Here is a 15,946-nt window from a genome sequence, read left to right on the forward strand (position 1 = left end):
GGTACAGAACAGTATTATCTATTGTGGAGTCATCAGTTACATAGAGCATCTACGGTACAGAACAGTATTATCTATTGTGGAAACATCAGATACATAGAGCATCTAGGGTACAGAACAGTATTATCTATTGTGGAATCATCCAGTACAAAGAGCATCTAGGGTACAGAACAGTATTATCTTTTGTGGAGTCATCAGGTACATAGAGCATCTAGGGTACAGAACAGTATTATCTATTGTGGAGTCATCAGTTACATAGAGCATCTAGGGTACAGAACAGTATTATCTGTTGTGGAATCATCCGGTACAAAGAGCATCTAGGGTACAAAATAGTATTATCTATTCTGGAGTCATCAGATACAAAGAGCATCTAGGGTACACAACAGTATTATCTATTGTGGAGTCTTCAGGTACATAGAGCATCTAGGGTACAGAACAGTATTATCTATTGTGGAATCATCCGGTACATAGAGCATCTAGGGTACAGAACAGTATTATCTATTGTTGGATCATCCGGTACATGGAGCATCAAGGGTACAGAACAGTATTATCTATTGTGGAGTCATCAGGTACATAGAGCATCTAAGGTACAGAACAGTATTATCTATTGTGGAGTCATCAGGTACATAGAGCATCTAGGGTACAGAACAGTATTGTCTATTGTGGAGTCATCTAGTACATAGAGCATCTAGGGTACAGAACACTATTATCTATTGTGGAATCATCAGGTACATAGAGCATCTAGGGTACAGAACAGTATTATCTATTGTGGAGTCATCAGGTACATAGAGCATCTAGGGTACAGAACAGTGTTATCTATTGTGGAATCATCCGGTACATATAGCAACTAACGTACAGAACAGTATTATCTATTGTGGAATCATCAGTTACATAGAGCATCTAGGGTACAGAACACTATTATCTATTGCGGAATCATCAGGTACATAGAGCATCTAGGGTACACAACAGTATTATCTATTGTGGAGTCATCAGGTACATAGAGCATCTAGGGTACACAACAGTATTATCTATTGTGGAATCATTCGGGACATAGAGCATCTAGGGTACAGAACAGTATTATCAATTGTGGAATCATCATATACATAGAGCATCTAGGGTACAGAACAGTATTATCTATTGTGGAATCATCAGGTACAAAGAGCCTCTAGGGTACAGAACAGTATTATCAATTGTGGAGTCATCAGGTACATAGAGCATCTAAGGTACAGAACAGTATTATCTATTGTGGAATCATCCAGTACTTAGAGCATCTAAGGTATAGAACAGTATTATCTATTGTGGAATCATCCGGTACATAGAGCATCTAGGGTACAGAACAGTATTATGTATTGTGGAGTCATCAGGTACATAGAGCATCTAGGGTACAGAACAGTATTATTTATTGTGGAGTCATCAGGTACATAGAGCATCTAGAGTACAGAACAGTATTATCTATTGTGGAATCATCCGGTACATAGAGCATCTAGGGTACAGAACAGTATTATCTATTGTGGAATCATCAGTTACATAGAGCATCTAGGGTACAGAACAGTATTATCTATTGTGGAGTCATCAGGTACATAGAGCATCTAGGGTACAGAAAAGTATTATCTATTGTGGAATCATCCGGTACATAGAGCATCTAGGCTACACAACAGAATTATCTATTGTGGATTCATCTGGTACATAGAGCATCTAGGGTACAGAACAGTATTATCTATTGTGGAATCATCCGGTACATAGAGCATCTAGGATACAGAACAGTATTATCTATTGTGGAATCATCTGGTACATAGAGCATCTAAGGTACAGAACAGTATTATCTATTGTGGAATCATCCGGTACATAGAGCATCTAGGGTACACAACAGTATTATCTATTGTGGAGTCATCAGGTACATAGAGCATCTAGGGTACAGAACAGTATTATCTATTGTGGAATCCGCCGGTAGATAGAGCATGTAGGGTACAGAACAGTATTATCTATTGTGGAATCCTCAGTTACACAGAGCATCTGGGGTACAGACCAGTATTATCTATTGTGGAGTCATCAGGTACATAGAGCATCTAGGGTACAGAACAGTATTATCTTTTGTGGAACCATCCAGTACATAGAGCATCTAGGGTACAGAACATTATTTTCTATTGTGGAATCATCCGGTACAGAGAGCATCTAGGCTACACAACAGAATTATCTATTGTGGAATCGTCCGGTACATAGAGCACCTAGGGAACAGAACAGTATTATCTGTTGTGGAATCATCCGGTACATAGAGCATTAGGGTACAGAACAGTATTATCTATTGTGGAGTCATCAGGTACATAGAGCATCTAGGGTACAGAACAACATTATCTATTGTGGAGTCATCAGGTACATAGAGCATCTAGGGTACAGAACAGCATTATCAATTGTGGCATCATCAGTTACATAGAGCATCTAGGGTACAGAACAGTATTATCTATTGTGGAATCATCCGGTACATAGAGCATCTAGAGTACAGAACAGTATTATCTATTGTGGAATCATCCGTTACATAGAGCATATAGGGTACACAACAGTATTATCTATTGAGGAATCATCAGTTACATAGAGCATCTAGGGTACAGAACAGTATTATCTATTGTGGAATCATCTGGTACATAGACCATTTAGGGTACACAACAGTATTATCTATTATGGAGTCATCAGATACATAGAGCATCTAGGGTACACAACAGTATTATCTATTGTGGAGTCATCAGGTACATAGAGCATCTAAGGTACAGAATAGTATTATCTATTGTGTAATCATCCGGTACATTGACCATCTAGGGTAGAGAACAGTATTATCTATTGTGGAGTCATCAGGTACATAGAGCATCTAGGGTACAGAACACTATTATCTGTTGTGGAATCATCCGGTACATAGATCATCTAGGGTACAGAGCAGTATTATCTATTGTGGAGTCATCAGGTACATAGAGCATCTAGGGTACAGAACAGTATTATCTATTGTGCAGTCATCAGGTACATAGAGCATCTAGGGTACAGGACAATATTATCTACTGTGGAATCATCCGGTACATAAAGCATCTAGGGTACAGAACAGTATTATCTATTGTGGAATCATCAGTTACATAGAGCATCTAGGGTACAGAACAGTATTATCTAATGTGGAGTCATCAGGTACATAGAGCAACTAACGTACAGAACAGTATTATCTATTGTGGAATCATCAGTTACATAGAGCATCTAGGGTACAGAACAGTATTATCTATTGTGGAATCATCCGGGACATAGAGCATCTAGGGTACAGAACAGTATTATCTATTGTGGAATCATCATATACATAGAGCATCTAGGGTACAGAACAGTATTATCTATTGTGGAATCATCAGGTACAAAGAGCCTCTAGGGTACAGAACAGTATTATCTATTGTGGGGTCATCAGGTACATAGAGCATCTAAGGTACAGAACAGTATTATCTATTGTGGAATCATCCGGTACATAGAGCATCTAAGGTACAGAACAGTATTATCTATTGTGGAATCATCCGGTATATAGAGCATCTAGGGTACAGAACAGTATTATCTATTGTGGAGTCATCAGGTACATAGAGCATCTAGGGTACAGAACAGTATTATCTATTGTGGAGTCATCAGGTACATAGAGCATCTAGGGTACAGAACAGTATTATCTGTTGTGGAGTCATCCGGTACATAGAGCATCTAGGGTACAGAACAGTATTATCTATTGTGGAATCATCAGTTACATAGAACATCTAGGGTACAGAACAGTATTATCTATTGTGGAGTCATCAGGTACATAGAGCATCTAGGGTACAGAACAGTATTATCTATTGTGGAATCATCCAGTACATAGAGCATCTAGGGTACAGAGCAGTATTATCTATTGTGGAATCATCCGGTACATAGAGCATCTAGGCTATACAACAGAATTATCTATTGTGGAGTCATCCGGTACATAGAGCATCTAGGGTACAGAACAGTATTATCTATTGTGGAATCATCCGGTACATAGAGCGTCTAGGATACAGAACAGTATTATCTATTGTGGAATCATCAGTTACATAGAGCATCTAGGGTACACAACAGTATTATCTATTGTGGAGTCATCAGGTACATAGAGCATCTAGGGTACACAACAGTGTTATCGATTGTGGAGTCATCAGTTACATGGAGCATCTAGGCTACAGAACAGTATTATCTATTGTGGAATCATCAGATGCATAGAGCATCTAGGGTACAGAACAGTATTATCTATTGTGGAATCATCCGGTACAAAGAGCATCTAGGGTACAGAACAGTATTATCTATTGTGGAGTCATGAGGTACATAGAGCATCTAGGGTACAGAACAGTATTATCTATTGTTTAGTCATCAGTTACATAGAGCATCTAGGGTACAGAACAGTATTATCTATTGTGGAATCATCCGGTACATAGAGCATCTAGGGTACACAACAGTATTATCTATTGTGGAGTCATCAGGTACATAGAGCATCTAGGGTACAGAACAGTATTATCTATTGTGGAATCAGCCGGTAGATAGAGCATCTAGGGTACAGAACAGTATTATCTATTGTGGAATCATCCGGTACATAGAGCATCTAGGGTACAGAACAGTATTATCTATTGTGGAATCATCCGGTACATAGAGCATCTAGGGTACAGAACAGTATTATCTATTGTGGAATCATCCGGTACATAGAGCATATAGGGTACAGAACAGTATTATCTATTGTGGAATCATCAGTTACATAGAGCATCTAGGGTACAGACCAGTATTATCTATTGTGGAGTCATCAGGTACACAGAGCATCTAGGGTACAGAACATTATTATCTATTGTGGAACCATCCAGTACATAGAGCATCTAGGGTACAGAACAGTATTATCTATTGTGGAATCATCCGGTACAGAGAGCATCTAGGCTACACAACAGAATTATCTATTGTGGAATCATCCGGTACATAGAGCACCTAGGGTACAGAACAGTATTATCTGTTGTGGAATCATCCGGTACATAGAGCATTAGGGTACAGAACAGTATTATCTATTGTGGAGTCATCAGGTACATAGAGCATCTAGGGTACAGAACAACATTATCTATTGTGGAGTCATCAGGTACATAGAGCATCTAGGGTACAGAACAGTATTATCAATTGTGGCATCATCAGTTACATAGAGCATCTAGGGTACAGAACAGTATTATCTATTGTGGAATCATCCGGTACATAGAGCATCTAGAGTACAGAACAGTATTATCTATTGTGGAATCATCTGTTACATAGAGCATATAGGGTACAGAACAGTAATATCTATTGAGGAATCATCAGTTACATAGAGCATCTAGGGTAAATAACAGTATTATCTATTGTGGAATCATCTGGTACATAGACCATTTAGGGTACACAACAGTATTATCTATTATGGAGTCATCAGATACATAGAGCATCTAGGGTACACAACAGTATTATCTATTGTGGAGTCATCAGGTACATAGAGCAGCTAAGGTACAGAATAGTATTATCTATTGTGTAATCATCCGGTACATTGGCCATCTAGGGTAGAGAACAGTACTATCTATTGTGGAGTCATCAGGTACATAGAGCATCTAAGGTGCAGAACAGTATTATCTATTGTGGAGTCATCAGGTACATAGAGCATCTAATGTGCAAAACAGTATTATCTATTGTGGAGTCATCAGGTACATAGAGCATCCAGGGTACACAACAGTATTATCTATTGTGGAGTCATCAGTTACAGAGAGCATCTAGGGTACAGAACAGCATTATCTATTGTGGAATCATCAGGTATATAGAGCATCTAGGGTACAGAACAGTATTATCTATTGTGGAATCATAAGGTACATAGAGCATCTTGGGTACAGAACAGTATTATCTATTTTTGAATCATCAGTTACATAGAGCATCTAGGGTACAGAACAGTATTATCTACTGTGGAATCTTCCGGTACATAGAGCATCTAGGGTACAGAACAGTATTATCTATTGTGGAATCATCCGGTACATAGAGCATCTAAGGTACAGAACAGTATTATCTATTGTGGAGTCATCAGGTACATAGAGCATCTAGGGTACAGAACAGTATTATCTATTGTAGAATCATCAGTTACATAGAGCATCTAGGGTACAGAACAGTATTATCTACTGTGGAATCATCCGGTACATAGAGCATCTAGGGTACAAAACAGTATTATCTATTCTGGAATCATCCGGTACATAGAGCATCTAGTGTACAGAACAGAATTATCTATTGTGGAATCATCAGTTACATAGAGCATCTAGGGTACAGAACAGTATTATCTATTGTGGAGTCATCAGGTACATAGAGCATCTAGGGTACAGAACAGTATTATCTATTGTGGAATCATCAGGTACATAGAGCATCTAGGGTACAGAACAGTATTATCTATTGTGGAATCATCAGGTACATAGAGCATCTAGGGTACAGAACAGTATTATCTATTGTGGAATCATCAGGTACATAGAGCATCTAGGGTACAGAACAGTATTATCTATTGTGGAATCATAAGGTACATAGAGCATCTAGGGTACAGAGCAGTATTATCTATTGTGGAATCACCCGGTACATAGAGGATCTAGGGTACAGAACAGTATTATCTATTGTGGAATCATCATGTACATAGAGCATCTAGGGTACAGAACAGTATTATCTATTGTGGAATCATCAGGTACATAGAGCATCTATGGTACAGAACAGTATTATCTATTGTGGAATCATAAGGTACATAGAGCATCTAGGGTACACAACAGTATTATCTATTGTGGAGTAATCCGGTTCATAGAGCATCTAGGGTACAGAGCAATATTATCTATTGTGGAATCATCAGTTACATAGAGCATCTAGGGTACACAACAGTATTATCTATTGTGTTATCATCTGGTACATAGAGCATCTAGGGTACAGAACAGTATTATCTGTTGTGGAGTCATCAGTTACATAGAGCATCTAGGGTACAGAACAGTATTATCTATTGTGGAGTCATCAGGTACATAAAGCATCTAGGGTACAGAACAGTATTATCTATTGTGGAATCATCTGGTACATAGAGCATCTAGGGTACACAACAGTATTATCTATTGTGGAGTCATCAGTTACATAGAGCATCTAGGGTACAGAACAGTATTATCTATTGTGGAGTCATCAGGTACATAGAGCATCTAGGGTACAGAACAGTATTATCTATTGTTGAGTCACCAGGTGCATAGAGCATCTAGGGTACACAACAGTATTATCTATTGTGGAGTCATCAGTTACATAGAGCATCTAGGGTACAGAACAGTATTATCTATTGTGGAGTCATCAGGTACATAGACCATCTAGGGTACATAACAGTATTATCTATTGTGGAATGATCAGTTACATAGAGCATCTAGGATATAGAACAGTATTATCTATTGTGGAGTCATCATGTACATAGAGCATCTAGGGTACAGAACAGTATTATCTATTGTGGAATCAACAGGTACATAGAGCATCTAGGGTACAGAACAGTATTATCTATTGTGGAATCATAAGGTACATAGAGCATCTAGGGTACAGAACAGTATTATCTATTGTGGAATCATCAGGTACATAGAGCATCTAGGGTACACAACAGTATTATCTATTGTGGAATCATAAGGTACATAGAGCATCTAGGGTACAGAACAGTATTATCTATTGTGGAATCATAAGGTACATAGAGCATCTAGGGTACAGAACAGTATTATCTATTGTGGAATCATAAGGTACATAGAGCATCTAGGGTACAGAACAGTATTATCTATTGTGGAATCATCAGGTACATAGAGCATCTAGGGTACAGAACAGTATTATCTATTGTGGAATCATAAGGTACATAGAGCATCTAGGGTACAGAACAGTATTATCTATTGTGGAGTCATCTGGTACATAGAGCATCTAGGGTACAGAACAGTATTATCTATTGTGGAATCATAAGGTACATAGAGCATCTAGGGTACAGAACAGTATTATCTATTGTGGAATCATAAGGTACATAGAGCATCTAGGGTACAGAACAGTATTATCTATTGTGGAGTCATCAGTTACATAGAGCATCTAGGGTACAGAACAGTATTATCTATTGTGGAATCATAAGGTACATAGAGCATCTAGGGTACAGAACAGTATTATCTATTGTGGAATCATCAGGTACATAGAGCATCTAGGGTACACAACAGTATTATCTATTGTGGAATCATAAGGTACATAGAGCATCTAGGGTACAGAACAGTATTATCTATTGTGGAGTCATCAGTTACATAGAGCATCTAGGGTACAGAACAGTATTATCTATTGTGGAATCATAAGGTACATAGAGCATCTAGGGTACAGAACAGTATTATTTATTGTGGAGTCATCTGGTACATAGAGCATCTAGGGTACAGAACAGTATTATCTATTGTGGAATCAACAGGTACATAGAGCATCTAGGGTACAGAACAGTATTATCTATTGTGGAATCATAAGGTACATAGAGCATCTAGGGTACACAACAGCATTATCTATTGTGGAATCATCCAGTACATAGAGCATCTAGGGTACAGAACAGTATTATCTATTGTGGAATCGTAAGGTACGTAGAGCATCTAGGGTACAGAACAGTATTATCTATTGTGGAGTAATCCGGTACATAGAGCATCTAGGGTACAGAGCAATATTATCTATTGTGGAATCATAAGGTACATAGAGCATCTAGGGTACACAACAGTATTATCTATTGTGTTATCATCTAGTACATAGAGCATCTAGGGTACAGAACAGTATTATCTATTGTGGAATCATCAGGTACATAGAGCATCTAGGGTACAGAACAGTATTATCTGTTGTGGAGTCATCAGTTACATAGAGCATCTACGGTACAGAACAGTATTATCTATTGTGGAATCATCTGGTACATAGAGCATCTAGGGTACAGAACAGTATTATCTATTGTGGAGTCATCAGGTACATAAAGCATCTAGGGTACAGAACAGTATTATCTGTTGTGGAATCATCTGGTACATAGAGCATCTAGGGTACACAACAGTATTATCTATTGTGGAGTCATCAGGTACATAAAGCATCTAGGGTACAGAACAGTATTATCTGTTGTGGAATCATCTGGTACATAGAGCATCTAGGGTACACAACAGTATTATCTATTGTGGAGTCATCAGTTACATAGAGCATCTCGGGTACAGAACAGTATTATCTATTGTGGAGTCATCAGGTACATAGAGCATCTAGGGTACACAACAGTATTATCTATTGTGGAGTCATCAGTTACATAGAGCATCTAGGGTACAGAACAGTATTATCTATTGTGGAGTCATCAGGTACATAGACCATCTAGGGTACATAACAGTATTATCTATTGTGGAATGATCAGTTACATAGAGCATCTAGGGTATAGAACAGTATTATCTATTGTGGAGTCATCAGGTACGTAGAGCATCTAGGGTACAGAACAGTATTATCTATTGTGGAGTCATCAGGTACATAGAGCATCTAGGGTACACAACAGTATTATCTATTGTGGAGTCATCGGGTACATAGAACATCTAAGGTACAGAACAGTATTATCTATTGTGGAGTCATCAGTTACATAGAGCATCTAGGGTACATAACAGTATTATCTATTTTGGAATCATCAGTTACATAGAGCATCTAGGGTACAGAACAGTATTATCTATTGTGGAGTCATCAGGTATATAGAGCATCTAGGGTACAGAACAGTATTATCTATTGTGGAATCATAAGCTACATAGAGCATCTAGGGTACAGAACAGTATTATCTATTGTGGAATCATCAGTTACAAAGAGCATCTAGGGTACAGAACAGTATTATCTATTGTGGAACCATCTGGTACATAGAGCATCTAGGGTACAGAACAGGATTATCTATTGTGGAGTCATCAGGTACATAGAGCATCTATGGTACAGAACAGGATTATCTATTGTGGAGTCATCAGGTACATAGAGCATCTATGGTACAGAACAGTATTATCTATTGTGGAATCAACAGTTACATAGAACATCTAGGATATAGAACAGTATTATCTACTGTGTAATCATCCGGTACATAGAGCATCTAGGGTACAGAACAGTATTATCTGTTGTGGAATCATCCGGTACATAGAGCATCTAGGGTACAGAACAGTATTATCTATTGTGGAATCATCAGTTACATAGAGCATCTAGGGTACAGAACAGTATTATCTATTGTGGAGTCATCAGGTACATAGAGCATCTAGGGTACAGAACAGTATTATCTATTGTGGAATCATCAGGTACATAGAGCATCTAGGGTACAGACCAGTATTATCTATTGTGGAATCATATGGTTCATAGAGCATCTAGGGTACAAAACAGTGTTATCTATTGTGGAATCATCCGGTACATAGAGCATCTAGGGTACAGAACAGTATTATCTATTGTGGAATCATCCGGTACATAGAGCATCTAAGGTACAGAACAGTATTATCTATTGTGGAATCATCAGGTACATAGAGCATCTAGTGTACACAACAGTATTATCTATTGTGGAATCATCCGGTACATAGAACATCTAGGGTACAGAACAGTATTATCTATAGTGGAATCAGCCGGTACATAGAGCATCTAGGGTACAGAACAGTATTATCTATTGTGGAATCATCATTTACATAGAGCATCTAGGGTACACAACAGTATTATCTATTGTGGAGTCATCAGGTACATAGAGCATCTAGGGTACAGAACAGTATTATCTATTGTGGAACCATCTGGTACATAGAGCATCTAGGGTACAGAACAGTATTATCTATTGTGGAACCATCTGGTACATAGAGCATCTAGTGTACACAACAGTGTTATCTATTGTGGAATCATCAGATACATAGAGCATCTAGGGTACAGAACAGTATTATCTATTGTGGAATCATCCGGTACATAGAGAATCTAGGGTACAGAACAGTGTTATCTATTGTGGAATCATCAGGTACATAGAGCATCTATGGTACACAACAGCATTATCTATTGTGGAATCATCCAGTACATAGAGCATCTAGGGTACAGAACAGTATTATCTATTGTGGAATCATCCGGTACATAGAGCATCTAAGGTACAGAACAGTATTATCTATTGTGGAGTCATCAAGTACATAGAGCATCTAGGGTACAGAACAGTATTATCTATTGTGGAATCATCTGGTATATAGAGCATCTAGGGTACAGAACAGTATTATCTATTTTGGAATCATCAGGTACATAGAGCATCTTGGGTACAGAACAGTATTATCTATTGTGGAATCATCCGGTACATAGAGCATCTAGGGTACACAACAGTATTATCTATTGTGGAATCATCAGTTACATAGAGCATCTAGGGTACACAACAGTATTATCTATTGTGGAATCATCAGATACATAGAGCATCTAGGGTACAGAACAGTATTATCTATTGTGGAGTCATCAGGTACATAGAGCATCTAGGGTACAGAACAGTATTATCTATTGTGGAGTCATCAGGTACATAGAGCATCTAGGGTACAGAAAAGTATTATCTATTGTGGAATCATCTGGTATATAGAGCATCTAGGGTACACAACAATATTATCTATTGTGGAATCATCAGGTACATAGAGCATCTAGGGTACAGAACAGTATTATCTATTGTGGAATCATCTGGTATATAGAGCATCTAGGGTACAGAACAGTATTATCTATTTTGGAATCATCAGGTACATAGAGCATCTAGGGTACAGAACAGTATTATCTATTGTGGAGTCATCAGGTACATAGAGCATCTTGGGTACAGAACAGTATTATCTATTGTGGAATCATCAGTTACATAGAGCATCTAGGGTACACAACAGTATTATCTATTGTGGAATCATCAGATACATAGAGCATCTAGGGTACAGAACAGTATTATCTATTGTAGAGTCATCAGGTACATAGAGCATCTAGGGTACAGAACAGTATTATCTATTGTGGAATCATCAGGTACATAGAGCATCTAGGGTACACAACAGTATTATCTATTGTGGAATCATCAGTTACATAGAGCATCTAGGGTACACAACAGTATTATCTATTGTGGAATCATCCAGTACAAAGAGCATCTAGGGTACAGAACAGTATTATCTGTTGTGGAGTCATCAGGTACATAGAGCATCTAGGGTACAGAACAGTATTATCTATTGTGGAGTCATCAGGTACATAGAGCATCTAGGGTACACAACAGTATTATCTATTGTGGAGTCATCCGGTACATAGAGCATCTAGGGTACACAACAGTATTATCTATTGTGGAATCATCAGTTACATAGAGCATCTAGGGTACAGAACAGTATTATCTATTGTGGAATCATCAGGTACATAGAGCATCTAGGGTACAGAACAGTATTATCTATTGTGGAATCACCCGGTACATAGAGGATCTAGGGTACAGAACAGTATTATCTATAATTTATCAAGTTTCATTGAGAACAGCAAAACTTATCACTGAAACAGGTATTCTCCACCTAAAGGAGACAGAATAGTATAAGTAAATTAAAAAAAAAAATGATGCTCTGGAGAAGCCCAGGGTAAACAACTCACATCCTTTCTTTTTAAACTACACAAGCATTAAGGCGGCATTCTCCTGTGAATAAGCTGCATGCTGGTCATATTAAGGGTCTACGTGCTCAATATTGGGGGGGGGGGTTGCACTTGGTCTAGTTTCTTTTTTGGCTTTGACTCAGTCTTCCTGCACTTAAATTGAGGTTCTGACCAAGACTCCAGTGTGGGTTCATTGACAGTTAGTGTCCGTAGGTCTATCAGAATCTGCTCTAGTAGAGGCAGAACTCTCACCAACCAAAAGTTAAATCAGATTTATTTAAAAGTCTAAGTTGAAGTAAACTAATGTAGCAGTAGTTAGAAGTTGCTCATGGAGGGGAGCAGTTGGAGCAGATGTAGATAAAGATAAGACTCAGTAGGATCAACCGTTGGTACTTTCAGTGTAGGAGGTTTGGCAGCAAAAGTAGAAGAATATATAAAGGGGCAGATACTGAAGGTTTATGCAATGATGTAGGTGGTGCAACTGGGTCTGTCACAGAAAAGGGACTGCAGTAAAGAAGAGGGGGAAATCAGTGGCACATTGAAAAAATGTGGAGCAGTACTATGTTTAGAACAAAAATGTTTATTGATTTGCAACTTTCACCACATTTAGAACATTTCTTAGGGCAGCTCTGGATAAGGTGATCTGGAAAACTACAGTAAAACAATATTTTAGTTATAAGGAGTGACAGTGTACCACAAAAGCTGCATATCGAACTAACATTGCTAAGATGTAAAAGCTTGTTTTTGTTCATCTGCAGCTGAACCTGAACCTCCCAGACCCCCAGTTGGTATACCCCTTGAATCCTTCAAATGGTAAATGTCTTGTACAGTAGTGCATTCTTGTAGCAAAAAAAAACAAATGTCTTAATGTGTACGTACCCAGTTTCAGAAAAACTCTCTTCCTGGACTGAATGCTATCGTCATGTAGAACAAAGGAACTTCAGTGCTACTGTTTGTTGTGCTGAAAAATATTCAGTAAACGTGTTTGATATTGAAAAGACTCGCACGTAATATTCACAAAAGGTTTAGTTTCCAGGTAGATAATGAAATGGGTATTTTAAACAGAAAGTCTAACTCATTACAGCCGATTGGCACCTTCAGGTGCTTCTGCAGTTAACTCCTACTGACTCCTCTAGGCATCAAATATTGTTTGTTCACATTTCATATTAAAGCTTACACAGTGGCAAACTCAACTGCATTAAAATTTGACTTCTGTCTATTGCAGGTAAAGAGATATTAACTGTTGTTTTCAGGATATTAGTTCATATCAATATAGTATTCACATGTTTCTAAATATTTCCACAACCAAGTAACAGAGACAGAATTCCATAGCCTCATATGGAAGCTCTCAGCTAGATGAATAAAGTGCTGCTGATAGTATATGTGTAACTTGACTGATTGCGAGAATATTGAGATATTGTAAGTTGTTTATAAAATATTACAAATGGAATAGTGTGTTTAATGTGACTTATAAAATTCATTTTAAGACCTAGAACCTAAAGAATACTACACTGTAAAAGTAGTTTGTGCTGAAAAGTTTGCCATTTACACTTCGTTCATAACCCCTATGGTTCCAGAGATATGAACATGTGTTTGAAATATGAGAACATAATTTGATTCCACCAAAGGCTTAGGCTCTGCCCATTAGACGTTACAGGGCAAAAGTCTTGAGCTCCATTGGAGTGAATGAGCTAAAGTTTGCAGCAGTTTATGCAAAACGACATAGTGAGTGAAGGAATCATCAGTTTAAAAGTCCTGTCAGGAGTGATTGTTTTACATACTCGCAAAAAAAAAAAAGATTCTGTCTTTCAGAAATGTGATGCCATTTTATGAGAAATCAATGTATAAAAATGATGACAAAACTGACAACTTTGGAATAGGTTCTTACTAGGGTGCTGATCTGTGAGGATCATATGAAGCTTAGCATTACATTCTCATGATATGTTTAGCCCTCGCATTTTGTACATGAATAGCCCAGAGAGGGGATGAAGAAGGGTATGTTGAGAGATTTACACGTTTCCACTATTCATGAGGGACAGGAATGCAAAACTTGGGGTGAATTAGTCAACCATCCATCATCCAAATTACATTTGAAAAGAGTAAGAGAAGTACTTTGTTTTATGTGGAGTGTAAGACTTTCATAGAAGCAGTGTTCTCTGTGATATAAAATCTGTCCCTTCAGCATGTTAGGCTTATTTTGCAAAAGAGATTGAGATCCCTGGATTGGATGTTTAAGATACCATTGGACTTGTGACTGTGTAACAGGTGGGACAGAACAGGGTCTGTTGAAGCTGTATGTGTCAGGCAGAGGTAATCTTTCAGTAACCGGCATAATACTGAAAAGAGGGGCAAGACTTTGAGATGGTCTGCATAGTTTTTACAATTTAAGCCTTGATTTATTTATTGAGAAAATGTTGTGGCCATTCCAGTTGTGATAAGTTTTGGGCAGGTAAATACTAAAATGGGACTTATACTCAGTGATCAGTCTAATGAGTGCCAAGTACAATGGAATTATTGCATCACTGGATCTGGACACAGTACTTCAGATATAAGCTGTGTGATGAAGGAGAACTTCCTTTACAATAGTGGCTATGTGGTGATCAAAGGACAGTTAATTTTTGACATAGGTTCCCAAGTCCCTAACTACCAATCAGTTTTCAGGGGTTTGTTGTCAATAAGATAGTTACAATGGGAGTCATGCTTGCCAAAGGATACAGTTATACACTTGGCATTTGGGTTTAGGTCAAGGTTTTGACTCCCATCTGTTTCAAATGACTGCAAATTTGGTCAGCAACAAACCCTTAGCATTAGAGTTGACCTCTGAGAAGAAAATGCTAAGGCGGAGTGCCTTAATGATTAAACCCTAGGGTTTACCACTAGTGAAGGCCTTTTGGAGGAGATAAACAGCCCACTCTCACTTTGTGGCATCTATCTGTGAGTCAGTTTGCCTTTGGAGACAAACCCTGTTACTTCTAGGTGGCAGCGATGCGAAGAGTGACATAATATATGGAGAAGATTAGATAATGAAAAATAATGTTTATGGATTTGCATAGTAAAATACAAGATATAAACATGTTTTTGGTGCCTTTTGTGATTTATGTCTGTCAGACATATTCTTTCCAACCCCCAAAGGAAACCTGAAATAAAAGCAAAAAAAGTGAAAGAATTTATATCAGAGAATAAAAGGGAAAGAGTCACATGGGGAAAATGGTCTTACCAACAGAAAGGTGTAGTTTTGGATTAGCAGTTTTTGACGAATATTACAAAGTAACCCAGATGCAGTTGATATATGTAACCCAGGACATAACATATGAATCAAAATAGAAAAACATGTTGT

This window comes from Protopterus annectens, chromosome 11.part0 (genome assembly GCF_019279795.1).
Source record: "Protopterus annectens isolate FY-2018-M chromosome 11.part0, PAN1.0, whole genome shotgun sequence".
NCBI lineage: Eukaryota > Metazoa > Chordata > Ceratodontiformes > Protopteridae > Protopterus > Protopterus annectens.